Here is a 6,114-nt window from a genome sequence, read left to right as displayed (position 1 = left end):
ACATTTCATTCTTCCAATACCTTCTGGAGGAAATACTTACCTGTTTTTTTTACTTTTCTTCTATGCTCCACCTCCACTTACTGACTTCCATTTTCCTTGTTTCAACTGCCACCTGGAGGGATATCTTATCTTTGGCCTCCAGCTACTGTCTCTAGGGAGAATGGGTATTTTCCTACTTTTAGTTTTTTTCTACTACCTTCTGGAGGAACATTTTCTATATTACCTCCATAGGGATTGGTTGGGGAGGTTTTTGGGAGACATTTCTCACTATTACTCAAATACTGCTCTTTCAAAGAATATTTTGTACTTTATGGTTTTTTTTTTACTACCTTCTGGAGGTAATATCTTCCATGTTTGCTCCATGGTCCAGTTGCTGTGCTCTGGTGGAATGTCTTCCATGTTACCTCCAGTTTTAGCTCTCTGGAGGCATATCTTCCATGTTACTTCCAGCTTCTATTCTCTGGAGGAAAATCTTCCATGTTACCTCCAGTTTCTGTTCTGTAGAAGCATATCTTCCATGTTACCTCCAGCCTCAGTTCTGTGGAGGAACATCTTCCATGTTTCCTCCAGCTTCATTGCTGAAGGATTATTTTTCATGTTACTTCCAGCTTTTAGTCTGTGGAGGCATATCTTTCACTGATGTTCCATCTGCTGCCTTCTGGAAGAATATTTCTCCATTTTTCCCCCATTACTGCCTTCTGGAGATTATAACTTCCATATTTCTGGTTCTCTTCCATATTCTGTATTGAGCAAAACTTAACTTCTCTTCTGTCTCTCTATCACTTTGTATACCTCTGGCTTGCACCCTCATCTCTTCTCTCTCCCTCTCTGTCTTTATCTGTCTCTTTCTCTATCTCTATCTCTCTGTCACTCTACATACCTTTCTCTCACTCCCATCCCACTTCTCCCTCTTTGTCTACACCTCCCCCTCTCTCCCTCTTTCTCTTGATTCCTTTGATCCTTAATCTTTCTTTTAATCCACTTAATCTCCACCACACTACCATTTCTGCTGTTGCTTGTTGATATATATCTAGTTAATCCTTTGGCACTGAACTTCCTCCATGAAAAGCAATGCTTAGTTAATCAAATTGTTTTGAATTAATTACGTATTATCTCGTAGCTTCAAGATTTCAATGACGTGATGTTTATTTTTGGAATGACATTGTAGGGTAGGTGTGAGAGGCTGGATCTAGCCTTTTTGAAAATAAAGCCAGTCGATTATTATGGCTAGATACAGCTGCTTTAAATGCTAAAGGATTAACAGGAACGACATCGGCAACAATAACTACGATGGTTCAATACCATTTGATCAATTAATGTCTCAGTTCAAGCAAGGGGAGGGGGTGGTTTGTATTTACAAAAAACAAACAAAAATATATATATATATATTGCTAAAGCGAAAAATTAAAAAATTTTATAAAAAAATATTGAAAACAAAAATATTAAATAAAATAAATTATATAAAAATAATAAAATGAAATTAATTCTACAAAAATTGTGTTGTGTTTTATTTATCTATTTATTTATTTATTTATTTGTTAAATGGTTTTGTTTTTATTTATTTATTTAGGTAGATGGCCCTGCTCAGTATGTAGAAAAGGAGTAGGTAGTAACTCTATAAGATGTACCCGGTGCAAGCTATGGACACATAAGAGGTGCAGCAACATCAAAGGCAGGTTAACTAGCAAGTTAGTTTTTGTTTGTGGCAGATGTTCAGGTGCAATAAAGACTGCAAACAAACAGGAAACAACTTCTATCTCATTCCAGGGTGAAAAACTAGAGGTAGTCGATAGCTTCCGCTATCTGGGCGACCAAGTTAGTAGTGGGGGTGGGTGCGCTGAAAGTGTAGCTGCTAGAATAAGAATAGCCTGGGCAAAGTTTAGAGAGCTCTTACCCCTGCTGGCGACAAAGGGACTCTCACTCAGAGTAAAAGGCAGACTGTATGACGCATGCGTACGAACAACCATGCTACATGGCAGTGAAACATGGGCTGTAACTGCTGAGGACATACGTAAGCTCGCAAGGAATGAAGCCAGTATGCTCCGTTGGATGTGTAATGTCAATGTGAATACCCGTCAGAGTGTAAGTATCTTGAGAGAAAAGCTGAACATTAGAAGCATCAGTTGTGGCGTGCAAGAGAGACGATTGCGCTGGTATGGACATGTGGTGAGAATGGAGGAGGATAGCTGCGTGAAAAAGTGCCACACCCTAACAGTTGAGGGAACCCGTGGAAGAGGTAGGCCCAGGAAGACCTGGGCTGAGGTGGTGAGGCAAGACCTTCGTACATTGGGCCTCACCGAGGCGATGACTACGGACCGAGACCTTTGGAAATGGGCTGTGCGTGAGAAGACCCGGCAAGCCAAGTAAGATCGTTGCCAGTGCCCCTGGACTGGTTCTTGTGCGGGTGGCACATGAGATGCACCATTTTGAGCGTGGCCGTTGCCAGTACCGCCTGACTGGCTCCTGTAGGATTTTCGAGCGAGATCGTTGCCAGTGCCCCTGGACTGGTTTGTGCGGGTGGCACATAAAAGACACCATTTCGAGCGTGGCCGTTTTCGTGTGCCCCTGGACTGGCTTGTGCGGGTGGCACATAAAAGACACCATTTCGAGCGTGGCCGTTTTCGTGCGGGTGACACGTAAAAGCACCCACTACACTCTCTGAGTGGTTGGCGTTAGGAAGGGCATCCAGCTGTAGAAACTCTGCCAAATCAGACTGGAGCCTGGTGTTGCCATCCGGTTTCACCAGTCCTCAGTCAAATCGTCCAACCCATGCTAGCATGGAAAGCGGACGTTAAACGATGATGATGATGATGATGATGTATATTTTATGGTTGATGCATATTTATATGTGTATATATATCACAAGTGTTGTTTAATACCTGTTTTCCATGCCAGCATATATACGATGGCTTCAAACACGGTTCAAGTATTACCATTGCCCGATCGAAAGTCCCACACATGCGAAGGCTACGATCAGCCATTTTTTTTTTGTGATAGGTCTTATCTTTCTTTCCAAGCGATGCCTGTGCATGATATTTTTTTTTCGCTGTAAAAATATCATAAGGTCACTGCTGGGACATCAAAACTGACCTAGAGTCAAACAACAACAACAATAACACTTTATCTCACTCTCAGAAAAACAGTAAAATTCTTCAAAACAACAGACATACTTTTCTATTATCCTCCTTCCTACACAATTTCTTTCTCTGTCTGCCTACACCAAACCTAACTATCCTTCACATTAGGCCACCTACCATAAACGACCTGCCAAAAAGAAGCCAAGTAAATCAAAATCTGATGAATGTGAGTAAGCCAAACTGCCGAAGCCACTGTCAATCTTTCCCTTATAAAAATTAATATGTAGTCTACTAAGAAGCATTGAGTAATCCTTTACTTTAGCGTTTTATATATATATGATGTGAAACAAGCATCTCTCTATACATACACACACACGTACATGGATGCATAATGCATACATACATACACTCAAACACACATACATACATACATTGAAACATACAAACATGCATACATACGTGCATGCATAACTGCAGACATACAAACATACATACATGTATGCATACATAACTGCATACATACATACATACAGACAATACATACATACACTCACACATGATGGTTGTCAACTTGGAGACGAATATGACCATCACTGACAAATGATTTTATCCAAAACGTTATTAAAGACAGTATTTGTCAGCAATGCTCGCGCAAGAATTTAAAGTCAATATCAACTTGTACAACACTACTAAGACTCTCACAGCCAAGTATTTCAAAAACAACTCCGAGTAGGATCGCAGGCTTTGCAATGAGGTGAGTGCTTTTTCCGAGTTTTCCTTCTCCTAGAGAGTGAAAGACAATGGATTCTTTCACTTTTAGTTGATGGCCGTTGACCTTGCTGAGTTCATCCATCCTTTGACGAAAGCAAAACCTCCTTAACAAGCAGGCTTGGTCGGGCTACTGGTTTGTAACCCGACCACGTGACAGGTCGTACTGGGTTATATGTAACCAGTAGCACTAAGAGTAATCTGACATGAATATGTATGAGGGGATGCTGAAAAATTCCTGCTTTTAAGGATATCGTAAAATGCCTGGCTGGAGGCCCAGCCTTCCGAGTTCTTTTACAGGGCTTAGAAAAACTGAAGGACTGCTGCAGTAAGTGAATGAATCTGAGGGGAATATGTTGAATAAAAGCCTAATTAACTGACCCTCCTGTATTTTCTTTTACCCAAAGCCAGGAACTTTACAGCATGCCCATCGTATATACACACACACACACACACATTTGCTGATGCATCGAGAAGCGATAAATTACTGTACATTATACAGGATGTTCAAAAAGTCTCTCTGCAGTGAATTGATGAGCGAAAAGACGCAATCGTAATCTTCACACGGACCATACCGCGCGTCAGACTCTCCAAGATGTATTTCAAAACCTGTATAGAAGAGTCAACTTATGTATTGAAAATGAAGGACAACACTTTCAACCCCTCCTATAAAGGCTTTTAAAGTCTAATATATTCTTTTGTAGTCATATACCAGCTTATAAATATTTATTTTGCAATAAAATACTACGGAGAGACTTTTTGAACAAAGTGTATGTAAATGTGTTCTTTAACAATATAACTGAAAGGCTCGTAATTCAAGCACTCCCAGTTACACGTTTCCCATTATTCAATGGGTAACCCGGATATGCTCTTTATTGGCTTATCTGTTGAAATATATTTTTAAATATTATATAATATAATATTATATACTTTTAAATATATAATAAGTTATGTTTTTTTTATTCTTTTTTATTTAAATATCCTGCTAGTGACACACCCAAAACAGACTGTCTCAATCTCACATTTTTGTCATTTTAGTGCTGGTACAGAAGGAAATACCCGAAAAAACTTTTATAACATACGGTGTCACTAACAATAAGTTTCCAAGAAATTGCAGTGTTGTTTAATATTTTAAATATTTTATGAACAATACATGTTATTTTACAAACGTGTGTGTGTGTGTGTGTTGTATGTGCATGCATTCTTTTTTTAATAAGCCAACTTCGAAACCAATACTTTTTCTCCCCGAAGCAGGACGAAATTCAATGAGGCTGGTATTTACTCAAAAGTTACTTAACTCCATGCATATCGGGTGCTAATAATTGTGTTTTTTTTGTTTTGTTTTTTTGCAAGCCATTACTACTTCAAAACAAAATTCTTAATTTTTTAGACATAATACATTTCTAAATCTCTGAGAGAGATTTATGCAGCAGTGATACGATGAAGTAGTTGTATGCTGTCAACTTAATGTGACAGTCCCCTGAAGGGAATAATACAACTGTTGGAAGCTTCCTAGGTCTAACCAACAGTAGTATTATTCCCTTCAGGGGGCTATCACATTAAGTTGACAGCATACAACTACTTCAAAATTCTTAATGTTACGCTCAATCATAGATATAATTTTGATTTGAAGTTACCGTTCCTGTAAGGTTGTGTTCTATCTACAGTTGACCAGATCATTTTGAATTTGTCTCACGCAAGAAACATAGAAATTTCAACAAAGCCGCAGGGCTAACAAATGAATGCTTGTTTATATAATCTATTTTTTAATGTCATTTCAGTAATCCCAATATATATTTTAGGTCCACCACTGTTGTTTGCTTCTACTTTTACATACATATATACATACATACATACATGTATACATACAAAAATACCTTGTTGTTGATGTTGAAATTCCAATGAAGGAGCCTTGGATCTAGGTTAGAAACATACATACACAAACACATACGTAGACATACATACATGCATACATACATACAATGCATACATACATGCATACATACATACATACAATGCAAGAATAACACTGACCAACTATCAATCAGGAAAGACCCAGAAAAGATGGTTCCATCATGGATCCCCAAATTCTGGAACTGGCCATCAGCCATGTGGCTGGCGACTGTGTCTTTTTTTGGTGAATTTCCATGGTAACATTTAAGAAATGTATAACTGTTCAAGAAATGGTCGTACTCAGACACCAGTTGATTCCTCACACACACACACACACACACACATCGATCGTTCAGACACACACACACACACACAC

This window comes from Octopus bimaculoides, chromosome 18 (assembly GCF_046866305.1).
Source record: "Octopus bimaculoides isolate indiv1 chromosome 18, ASM4686630v1, whole genome shotgun sequence".
NCBI lineage: Eukaryota > Metazoa > Mollusca > Cephalopoda > Octopoda > Octopodidae > Octopus > Octopus bimaculoides.
Note: the sequence above shows the minus strand (reverse complement) of the source record.